This window comes from Mobula birostris, chromosome 13 (genome assembly GCF_030028105.1).
Source record: "Mobula birostris isolate sMobBir1 chromosome 13, sMobBir1.hap1, whole genome shotgun sequence".
NCBI classification, from domain to species: domain Eukaryota; kingdom Metazoa; phylum Chordata; class Chondrichthyes; order Myliobatiformes; family Myliobatidae; genus Mobula; species Mobula birostris.
The window spans coordinates 53,502,978-53,515,147 of record NC_092382.1 but is presented as its reverse complement, the minus strand read 5'-3'; positions in this window follow the sequence as shown (position 1 = coordinate 53,515,147).

Genomic DNA, 12,170 nt, shown 5'->3' with positions numbered 1-12,170 from the left:
GTACCAGGTTGTGATGCAAAAGGTCAGCACACTCTCAACCACGCCTCTGTAGAATGTAGTTAAGATGTTAGTGGGGAGTGATGCTTGTTTAAGCTTCCTCAGAAACTGCAATCTCTGCTGGGCCCGTTTCACAATCCCAGTGGTGTTTCTGGACCAGGTGAGATTGTCCGAGATCTGCACCCCAAGGAACTTGATGTTTTCCAGTCTCTCCACTGTAGAGCCGCTGATGCTGAGGGGTGTGTGCTCAGACTGAGACCGTCTGAAATCGACGATTATCTCCTTGGTTTTGGTGACATTAAGCATCAAGTTGTTATCCCTACACCAGCTCTCTAGGTGTTTGACCTCCTCCGTGTACATAGATTCATCATTTTTTCTGATGAACCTCACCACTGTGGTATTATCTGCAAATTTAATGATCAGGTTCTCCTTGTATCTGACTGCACAGTCATGTGTTAGCAGTGTAAATAGCAATGGGCTAAGCACACAGCCTTGTGGGGATCCAGTGCTCAGTGTCATGGAGTCAGAGATGTTCCTGCCAACACGGACTGACTGTGGTCTTCCTGTCAAGAAATCGAGAATCCAGCGACACATGGCAGTGCATTTCAAAAGGACAAGAATATAAAAATAGTGATGTGGTGCTGAGGTTTTATTGCCTTATCTTGAGTATTGTGAGCAGTTTCGGGATCCTTATCTAAGAAAATGCGCGATGGCATTGTAGTAGGTTCAGCGGAGGTTAACCAGGCTGAATCCAGGAATAAAATGGATATCATACGAACAATGTTTAATAGCTCTGCGTTTGTACTCGCTCGCATTAAGAAAGATGAGGGGGTATCTCACTGAAGCCTTTTCGATGTTGAAAGGCCTAGACAGAGTAGATGGAACCTAAGGCAAGACGGCAGAACCTCAGGATAGAGGACCGTCCAGTTAAAGCCGAGATGCAGATACGTTTCTGCTGAACTTGTGGAATTTGTTATCACGGGCAGGTGTAGAGGCCAGGTCGTTGGGTGCATTTAAGGCAGAGCTTGTTAGGTTCTTGATTGGACACGATATCAAAGGATATGGGGAGAAGCCGAGGAGTGGGGCTGAGTTGGGAAAGAAAGGATAATCCTTGAGTGAATGACCGAGCAGACTCGAAGGGCCAATGGGCCTAACTCTGCTCCACTCCTATGTCTTATGGTTATGGTCTCTGAATCAGATACAGTATGTCTAACATTGAGGAACACGTGTGGAGGCAGATTAAGGGAAGGTGTACAATTACAGGGTTGTCATCAGAGTCCTTAACTTACTTCATATGAAGGGAAACCTCCTTAGTGCAAGTAGTTTATTTCAGGCAGAATTTGTTACGGCAGAATATGACTATATAGAGGAGGAGTTGGACTCCACTGGTGCAGGTGACTGAATATTCAATGAGTGAACAGTTAGGGAAGAGTGAACTCAACTCCTTCAGTATAACGTTAGATACGGATAAGGATGGACATTGCAGGGGAGCTTAAAGAGGAACAGGGCAAATTACCAGAAGCAGGCAGCAGTAACTCGGGAGAATCAACTGTGGAGGGTGTGAAAGGACCAACAGCGCAGCCTACAGCACAGTTATGTTCCAGTCTGATGGAAGGACAAGAATAACAAGAGAACCGCGAAAATCAAAAAGTCATGAATCCAGTGAAAGAGTAAAAGAAAAATATATGTAAAGTTTAGGAAGGTAGATTCAGACGGAGCTCTGGATGAGTAAAAAGAAGCCAAAGAAGAACTTAAAAAGGGAATTAGGAAAGTCAGGAATGTCTATGAAAAGTCCCTGGCCAGTAGAATTAAAGAGAATTCCAAGGCCTTCTGTAAATAAACAGGATCAAGAAAATAACTAGGTAGAGTGTGGGATACTCAAGGATAAAGGGCCGAACATTTGTTTGGATGCAAAGGATACCGGTGAGGTCCTGAGTGACTACCGTACATCAGCATTTGCCAAGGGGAAGGACGTGGAGAATGGGGAGATGAGTGCCGAATGTGTTAATTTACAAGGGCATTTCTAAGTAAAGGAAGAGGTAATGGTGGGTCTCTTAAAGGTTATTGAGGTGGATAGGCCCACAGAGCCTGATGTGGTATATTCTGCGTTACTGAGAGAGGCAAGGGAAGAGATGGCTGGGACTTTGACCAATAATCTTGCGTCCTCCCTATCCACAGGTAAGGTCATGGGGGACTGGTGAGCAGCCAATGTTGATCCGTTATCCAAGAAGAAAACCAGGGGTAATCTTGGAGACTATTAATTGATGACTCTCATATCAGTGACAGGGAAGTTCAACAGAGAAACATAGAAAACCTACAGCACAATACAGGCCTTTCGGCCCACAGTGTTATGCCGAACATGTCCTTACTTTAGAAATCACTGCCATTACCCAAAACCCTCTATTGTTCTAAGCTCCATGTACCTATCCAGGAGTCTCTTAAAAACCCTATCGTATCCGCCTCCACCACCATTGGCGGCAGCCCATTCCATGCACTCACCGCTCTTTGCCTAAGAAAAAAGAATTACACCAAGTCATCTCCTCTGTACCTATGTCCAAGCTCCTTAAAACTATGCCCTCTCGAGCTAGCCATTTCAACCCTGGGAGAAAGCCTCTGGCTATCCACACGATCAAGGCCTCTCATCATCTTGTACACCTGTATCAGCTTATCTCTCATCCTCCATCGCTCCAAGGAGAAAAAGTCAAGTTCTCTCCATCTATTCTCATATTCCCCAACCTAGGCAAAGTTCTTGTAAATCTCCTCTACAGCCTTTCTCTAGTTTCCACGTCTTTCTTGCAGTAGGGTGACCACAACTGATCACAGTAAATGGGCTTGAGCAGGGTCCTATATAGCTGTAACATTAAATCCCTGCTCCTGAACGCAATCCCACTGTTGATGAAGGCCAAAGCACTGTATGCCTTCTTAACCACATAGTCATTCTGTGCAGCAGCTTTGAGTGTCCTATGGACTCGGACCCCAAGATCCCTCTGATCCTCCACACTACCAAGAGTCTTACCATTAATACTATATTCCGTCGTCATATTTGATCTACCAAATTGAATCACCTCTCACTTATTTGGGTTGAACTCCATCTGCCACTTCTCAGCCCAGTCTTGCATCCTATCTATGTCCCGTTGTAACTTCTGACAGTCCTCTCCACTATCCTCAACACACCCAACCTTTGTGTCATCAGCAAACTTACTAAACCATACTTCTACTTCCTCATCCAGGTCGTTTATAAAAATCACGAAGAGTAAGAGTCCCAGAACAGATCCCAGATGCATACCACTGGTCAACGAACTCCATGCAGAATATGACCTGTCGAGAACCACTCCTTGCCTTCTGTGGGCAAGCCAATCCTGGATCCACAAAGCAAGGTCCCCTTGGATCGCTATAAGCCTTGCATCGTGTACCTTATCAAATGCCTTGCAGAAATCCATATACACTACATCTACTGCTCTACCTTCATCAATGTGTCTGTGTGTTTAGTTTCATCCTCAAAAAATTCAGTCGGGCTCATAAGGCTCGACCTTCCTTTGACAAAGCCATGCTGACTGTTTCTAATCGTATTATGCATCTCCAAATGTTCATAAACCCTGCCTCTCAGGATTTTCTCCATCAACTTACGAACCACTGAAGTAAGACTCGCTGATATATAATTTCCAGGGCTATCTCTACTCCTTTTCTTGCATAAGGAAACAACATCTGGTACCCTCCAATCATCCGGAACCTCTCCCATCCCCATTGATGATGCAAATATCATTCCAGAGGCTCAGAAATCTCCTCCGTTGCCTCCCATAGTAACCTGGGGTGTATCCCGTCCGTCCACGTGACTTATCTATCTTGATGTTTTCCAAAAGCTCCAGCACATCCTCTTTCTTAATGTCTATATGCTCAAGCTTTTCAGTCCGCTGTAAGTCACTCAAACAATTGCTAAGGTCCTTTTCCGAAGTGAATACTGAAGCAAAGGATTCATTAAGTGAACACACACAGATCCGTAAAACAGCACAATCTCAAAGACAATATTGAACTGGTAGAAACTCTGGAAATACTGCTGTGACAAGTGTACGTATGCAAACACCATAGCGCTCCCAGGTTCTGTCCTTAATTCATGATGAGCTCCCGATTCTGTTCCTAGCGAATCGGAGCGCCTGAATTTTTTGGGTCCAAACGGATCATTGCACCCTGAGCAAAGTGCAGTTGATAACCCGCTCGTAAACCTGGACTTCGCCTTAATCAGCAGGCAACTCCACACCCTGCTCCCCGGCGCTTGCATTGAACCACACAAATACCAATTCAATCAAATAGTGCCTAAAGCCTTGCTGATCTTTATTGTTCAGTGTGTCCTACCTGTTAGAGCGGCTACGGATTCTGTTACCACCCCGAACAATGTGACACTGCTCCATGGGCTTTGCAGGCAAGTAAACACTCTCTCTGGTTAAAAATCAGCTCTTGGTGACAATCATTAACTAAATACACAGATTTATCAGCGCGTCTCTCCGTGGTAAGCCACACGTGTCGTGCTTTGTAAACAGAACAGTTGGGACAGGTTACCTCTGTTCATTCTGTGCCAGTGTAAACGAAAATTCTACCATTAACCCTGGGAGCTGCACTTCAGAACAATCACTGTGATTTACCGCTAGTTGCATGATCAAGACGTCGGTTCAGTTACACGTGCCATTACACTTGTCAGAATAGACAATGTTGGTCTGCCCGGTGATTGATTGGGAATCTGCCCAGCAATAGACTGGCTGTCTATGCAGTGATCGACAGACAGTCCGCTCAATGTCTGTCAGAGGTACTTCCTATGAATGACAGATAATCCGCACGGTGATTGACAGGCTGCCCGCCCAGTGATTGACAGGGAATCTGCCCAGTGATTGACAGGGAATGTGAACAACGATTCACAGAGATTCCGCTCAATGATAGACACGATGGCTGCACAGTCATTAAATGAAGACTTGCATAGTGACTGCTAGCAAGTAACACACACAATGCAAACGGACCCCCCCCCCCCCCCCGCGGATCAGGAAATATCTTTACAGGCTGACAAAAGTGATATGTTGGCGATAGTTTTTCAGGGACTTCATCAAGCCTGCCAAGGTAACCTCACCACAGTGACAGGGACGGCATCAATCTGGTTAGCAGCTCCGGTGCCTGCCTAACGCTCACCCGAATTCGACTGTATACCAGTACTAGCCTGATAGAGGGAAACTCCCTAGACTGATAAAACTCACTGCATTTCACCACTGGATGCTCTGCGTCAGGTGAACAGGACAGAGACACCACCGATACGTCTGTGCACAACAGTCATAAGGGTATTCCACCGCCTTTGTCTTTAAAAGACTAAACTGCCCTGTCTTTGCAGATTAAGGTCTAGCCATCAAGCTGTAGTGCTGCGTCCAAAATAGCGGAGGTGAGCCAAGTTATCATGAAGTACACAGCGGTCTCTGATGTCCGTCCAAAACGACCATCTTGTTCTATAGTCTTCAGATATATTTTCTAGAGACCGTACACCCGAAAGCAGAAGATTGAGAGTGGGTCCAGGCCTCTGAGCTTCAATCATATCCGCAGACCAGGTCCGCACCCGCGCTTCCAGTTGTTTACAGCGAATCTGCAGTCGCAACAATGTCTGCAGTGTGGGATTCGCCGATATCGCTATGTTTTATTATCGATAGATTATTTTAAAGTTATACAATGATGTCCTTGCAGCACCTGATTACCTTGTGATCTCTGTCTCGGAACTAAACGTCAGAACATCTTCAAGAGGGTCAGACCCTGATGGCTTACCTGTTTGGGTATTTGAAAGCAGTGCCAACCAACGGGCGGAAGTGCTCAGGGACATTTTCCATCTCTCACTGCTGTAGTCGGAGGCTCTCAGCTGCTTCAATCGAGCGACATCATGCCAATGTCCAAGAAGAGCATGGTGAGCTGCCTTAACAACTGTCATTCAGTTCAACTCAGATACTATGATGGAATGCTTTGAGAAGTCGGTCATGGCGAAAATCAACTCCTGCCTGAGCAAGGACATGGTCCCGCTGTGATCTGCCTACTGCCCTGACAGGTCGGCAGAGGATGCAGTCTTAATGGCTATTCTCTCTCCCTAGAATCACATGGACAAGATCAATACCTACATCATGTTGTTTTTTTATTAATTTCTTTTTATGAACGTTGGATATAATCATACCATCGAGTCAAATAACAAAGTCCAAAACCTGGCTTTCTGTACCTCGCTCAGCAAATGAATCCTTGAGTTACTCACCGGGAGACCACAGACAGTCCGGATCGGAAATAACAAATTCTTTTCGCTGACGATCAACACTGGTGCAGCTCAGGGATGCATCCATAGTCCACGGATCTACTCTCTCTACACCCATGAGCACCAAATATACATTTGCCGATGACACAAATATACTTGACAGATTTTCAGGTGGTGACGAGCAGGTCAGCGAGATAGGTTTAGCTGGCTGAATGATATCGTGACCTTGCGGGCAACGTCAGTAAGACCCAGGGATTCGTAGTGGACTTCACGAAGAAGAAGTCGAGGAAACGTACATCAGTACTTATCTAGGGGTCAGCAATGGAATGGGTGAGCAGTTTCAAGTTCCCGGGTATCAACACCTCTGAAGATCTCTCCTGGCCCCAACATATTCGTGCAATTACAAAGAAGTTTGTGGAAACTTGGTAAGTCACTAAAGACACTCGCTGTTTTCTACAGATGTCCGGTGGAGAGCAATCTAACTGGTTGCATCCACATCTGCTACGGAGGCGAAACTCTACAGGATCGGAACGGTTGCAGACACAGCCACATCGATCATGGGCACTGGCCTTCCCGGCATCGATGGCACTTTCAGAAGGCGATGTCTCCAAAAGCAGATGTCGAGCATTAAGGAACCCTACCTTTCACTCATTGCTCCCATTAGAAGGAGGGACAGGAGGCTGAAGACAAACACACAACTTTTCAGGAACATATTCTTCCCCTCCTCCATCAAATTTCCGAATGAACATTGAACCTACGAATACTATCTTTTTTTTTTGTTTTCTTTTTGCTTTCTTTTTGTACGATGTAGTTAGTTTTATATACATTTCCTACTGTAAGTTATGGTTTATTTTTCAATACTATGCATTGCAATGTACTGCTGCCGCAAGGTCACACATTTAACGACATACGCCAGTGATATTGAACTGGATTCTGATTCTGTCAGGCACGTTCGTGTCTATCACCCTGTGACCGCACCACCGCCAACCCCCATACAGTTCAGCAAGTGCGTCTCCCCCACCACAACTCCACAGAGGTTCGGTTCCCACGCCTGATTGAGAAATATTTCACACCATATGGAAATATCAATATTTTTCCAATAATGTAGCATTATTCATTTTCTGCTCAATTATTTAAAACTTCATTATAAACAAATGTGAAGGCAAATAATAACTAAATTCAATTGTCAGTACCAATGGAAATCCTTAGAGCACAGAAAAGTACACCACACGAAAATACCTTTCGTCCTACCCTGTCTGTGCTGAACGATGCCAATCCAAGTATTTCATGTGAACATACGAATATAGATATAGGAACACGCAGCAGCATCTATTCAATCAGGACATGGTTGATTTGACCATTACCTCCATTCCCCATTCCCCCACCTCACCATCACCGGCGCCATAGCTCTTCACTCCATATCAAATCAAGAATTCGCAAGCTCCGACATAGCCAGAACTCCACTGGCCTTTGAGGAAGAGAGTTCCAGTTCGAGTTCCGTCTATTGTCATTCAACTGTTCTCATGTATACTAGCAACGGAATCAACACTCCTCCAGAGCAATACAGTCCCAAAAACTCACACACATATCCCATCAAGTAATATTACAACAGATAAGTTAACAGATATTAATATATGCAATGCAAGTTAAAAAGAGAAAAGTATAACACTACTGGCGATTCATATGTGACGAGAACTGCGTGGTGATAGGTGTTTCAATAATTCTACTGTCTGGGGAAGAAGCTGTTGCCTATCCTAACAATCTTGCCTTAATGACACAGTTTCTCCTTCCTGATGGTAGGAGGCCAAGGAATTTGTGGGATAGATGGGAAGGATCATTGTGAATGCTGATGGACCCGCGGACGCAGCGCTCCTGATAAATATCTCTGATGGGTAGAAGAGAGAATCCGATGATTCTCCCAGCAGTCAGCACGATCTTTTGCAGGGACTTGTGGCCAGAAGCCTTTCAATTCCCGTACCAGAAGGCGACGCAGCTGGTCAGGGCGCTCTCGATGTTGCTGTTTTGAACCCTCTACAGTTTCAGCACATCTTTTCTAAGATGAGGGGCCCAACATCGCTCACAACCCTCCAAGTGAGGCCTCGGCAGTGCTTTATAAAGTTTTAACAGAGCATCCTTGTTTTTCTTTTTATTCTACTCATCTAACATTGCACTTGCTTCCTCACCACACACTCAACCTGCAAATCAACATGTAAGAAATTCTGCACAAAGACTCCCAAGGTCCTTTGCACCTCAGATTTTTACCATTCTTCTAATCTGTCTATGTCCCTCTGTAGCCTCTCCTTTCCACCTATGTTCATATTGTCTGCAAAATTAGTTACAAAGCCATCCAAATCATTGACAAAACTCTAAAAGGAATCAGCATCAACACAGACCCTTGTGGAACACCACTAGTCGCCGGCAACCAACCAGAAAAGGCTCCTTTTATTCCCACTCTCATGCCAATGCATGCTAGAATGTTTCCTATAATGCTCGGAGCTTGTTAAGCAGCCTCTGTGGCCTTCTGAAAATCCAAGTACATAACATCATCCGATTCTCCTTTGTCTCTCCTGCCGACTATGTATTTAAAGAATTCCAACAGATTTGTCAGGTAAGATTTTCCTTTGAGGAAACCATGCTGAATACGGCCTATTTTATCACGTGTCTTAAGTACCCTGAGAACTCATTCTTGATAATCGACTCCGACATCTTCCCGACCACTGAGGTCAAATTAACTGGACGGTAGTTTTCTTTCTTCTACCTCTCTCCCTTGTTGAAGAGTAGAGTGACATTTGCAGTTTCCCAGTCTTCTGAAACCATTCCAGAATCTAGTGATCCTTCAAAGATTATTACGAATGCCTCATGATCTCTTCAGCCAACCTTTTTAGAACGCTGGGTTGTCCACGTTACTAACCTACCTTCAGACCTTTCTGTTTCCCAAGAAATGTCATTTCACATTTCATGGCCCCAGAAACTTGGAACTTCCACAATACTGCCAGTGGCTTCCACAGTGAAGACTGATTGAAAATACTTAATGAGTTTGTCCGCTATTTGGATGATGTCCACTTTCGCCTCTCTTTTACGCTTTCTGCATTTGAAGAAACTTTTGGTATCATCTTTAATATTATTGTCTAGGCTTAGTTACTTATTCCATCTTCACCTTCTTAATGACTTTATTGACATGAACAGACTGTGGCCTTTGCATTATGAAGCCCGGGGTATAGTTACGGTGAATGAACGAGAACAGTTTACCCACCAGCTTCTGTGAGATAAAAGCCAAGGTGGAGATGATGAGCAGTGTCCTGGCGTATGTGTTACTAATTCCTGGTGGGACGTGAAGGAGTGGAGGTGCAGAAGCATCAACACCATCGATTTGAGTGATAGGTGACCTAGAAATGTTTCAATAAAGATCGGATTGAATGCCATCCATAATGGGCAGCTAAAAGCAATTCATTTCTTTTTTTCAGAGGTCAGCATCTCTGGACTGCAGTCATTGAGACGTCTTTCCATCGACCTTTTTGGAACCGCAATGATGGTGGCCGCCTAGAAGCCCGAGGGGACAGTGAACTGTTCCAGAGAGATGATGAAGATAGCTCTTAGAACCTGCCAACCGGGCTGCACAGTCCCACAGAATCCTTCCACGTAAGTTATCAGGATCCGCAGCTATACATGGGTTGACCTTGGCTTGGGGGTCTTCCTCACATCAGCTGCGGCCAGACAGAGTGTCTGTTCCTTGTGGGTTTTGGGGTGGGGAGGGGTGAGTCATCGTTCCCGACATGTCGTTCCGTGTATCAAACTGAGCATAAAAGACCTGAGAACTGTCTTATTCCGCCAATATGACGGCAGAATCCCAATCTCTCACCGTCAGCCATGATTTGTCTTCACGTTGATATGTTTAATAACGGTGACTTCGTCAATGCCCTTCAGAGATCTGGCATATTCATCGATGTTAATGTGACGGTCGTAGGTAGCCGCCTCTCTGAACGTGATCCAGCCCGTGTTTTCAAAACAGCTCCACAATGCTGAGGTTTCTCCCTCTGGTCAGGTCTGTATCTCCCTCTGAACTCGTTTGACTAGTTTTGTCAGTGGCTGATATGCAGGAATCTCCACAACAGCTAAGATGTCAGAGAGGCAGACTCAGTGCAGAGACCCTCCTCATCTCCAACCTAAATCTTCTCCCCGAATCTTGAGGCAATGTCCCCTAGTTCAAGGGTCCCCACCCTTTTTCGCACTGCGGACCGGTTTCATATTGACAATATTCTTGTGGACCGGCCGACCGGTGGGGCGGGGGGGTCGGGGGTGGTAGGGTTGCCAACGGACTAGAGCAGCAGTGCAGTCAAATACGCTGGGTTTACCCCGAGAAAGACTACAATTACCATGAAGCCGTGCGTGGGCACCAGTGTGCATGCGTGTACGATTTCCACCCCCCCCCCATCGTTTTTGGCGATTTTCTTCGGAGGAGGGGGGTGGGGGGTGTTAATCACTACCAGAATATTGGTGATAAGTGGCTAATGCACTCAATTTCCTTTCTAAAAGGGTTTATCTAACGAATTTAATATTAAGCACACAGCGCTTATTTTCCTCGCATGAAAATAGTGATAAGTCAATTATCAGGGGAGCTTGAAGTAAGTGTTGAATGAACTTCCGGTAGAAGTGATAGAGGCAGGTTCGATACTATCATTTAAAGAAAAATTGGATAGGTATATGGACAGGAAAGGAATGGAGGGTTATGGGCTGAGTGCAGGTCGGTGGGACTAGGTGAGAGTAGCGTTTGGCACGGACTAGAAGGGGTGAGATCGCCTGTTTCCGTGCTGTAATTGTTATATGGTTATATAAGTCAATAGCATCATAACATTTTAAGTAACGTTTGGATATTAAACACACAGCACATATTTTCCCCGTATGAACATATAAAATCATTGCAACACACCAATATCACTGAATCAGTGGGAGCCCTGGGCTTGTTTTCCTGCAACAAGACGGTCCTATCGAGGGGTGACGGGAGACAGCGATACTCGAAGGAGGTTCCTTATGTCCAGTCTGTTCCGCAATTTAGTTTTTGTTGCATTCATTGCAGAGATTTGATGGAAATGGAAGCAACGTTTTCAGTGCTTCCGTGACTATCTCAGGATTTTTAGCCTTGACTTTGATCCAGAATGCCGGCAGAGATGTTATATCAAGCATACTTTTCAGCCCGTCGTCATTTGCAAGCTGGAGGAGTTGATCTCCTTCCCGCGCTGACATGGATGACGCGCTGTTAATGACCTCGCGTGCGTAATGGCTCCACAGTGGGCGTGACGGGGAATGAGGAAAGGTGCAGCTGACTCATATCGCCAAATCATATCGTTTCCTCGCGGCCCGATGGCTGGGGACGGCTGCCCCAGTTCTATCTCACCTACCAATGGAAACAAATTTCCTACTTCTATCTTATGTCAGAGAGACAGACTCAGTGCCAGAGACCCGGCCACTGTGACTTTTCTCTATTAGGTCACCGCCTCACAACAGTATCCAAAGTGGTGAGGAGGCTGGCCACAGGGATACTCTGCACTGGCTCCCGAAACCCCTTTTTCTCTTCCTGGTTGTCACCCAGTTTCCCGTGCCCTGTACCTTGGGTGTAACTACCTCTCTATTTGTCTAATCCGCCACCCCTCAGCGTCTCGAATGATCCGGAGTTCACCCAGTTCCAGCCCCAACTCGTTTAACACGGCTTGTAAGAAGCTGCAGCCTCTCGCAGTTGTAGTTGTCAGGGACACTGGAGGTCCCGCTGCCTATCCACATCCCTGAAGAGGAGCATTCAACGATCCTGCCTGGAATCTCTGCTGTCCTAACTGAGCAGATGTAGTTTACCAGGAGATGTTACTTTATTTCTTTTTCTTTCTCTGACTGAAGTCTCTCTTGCTGAAGCCTCGAAGAGCCT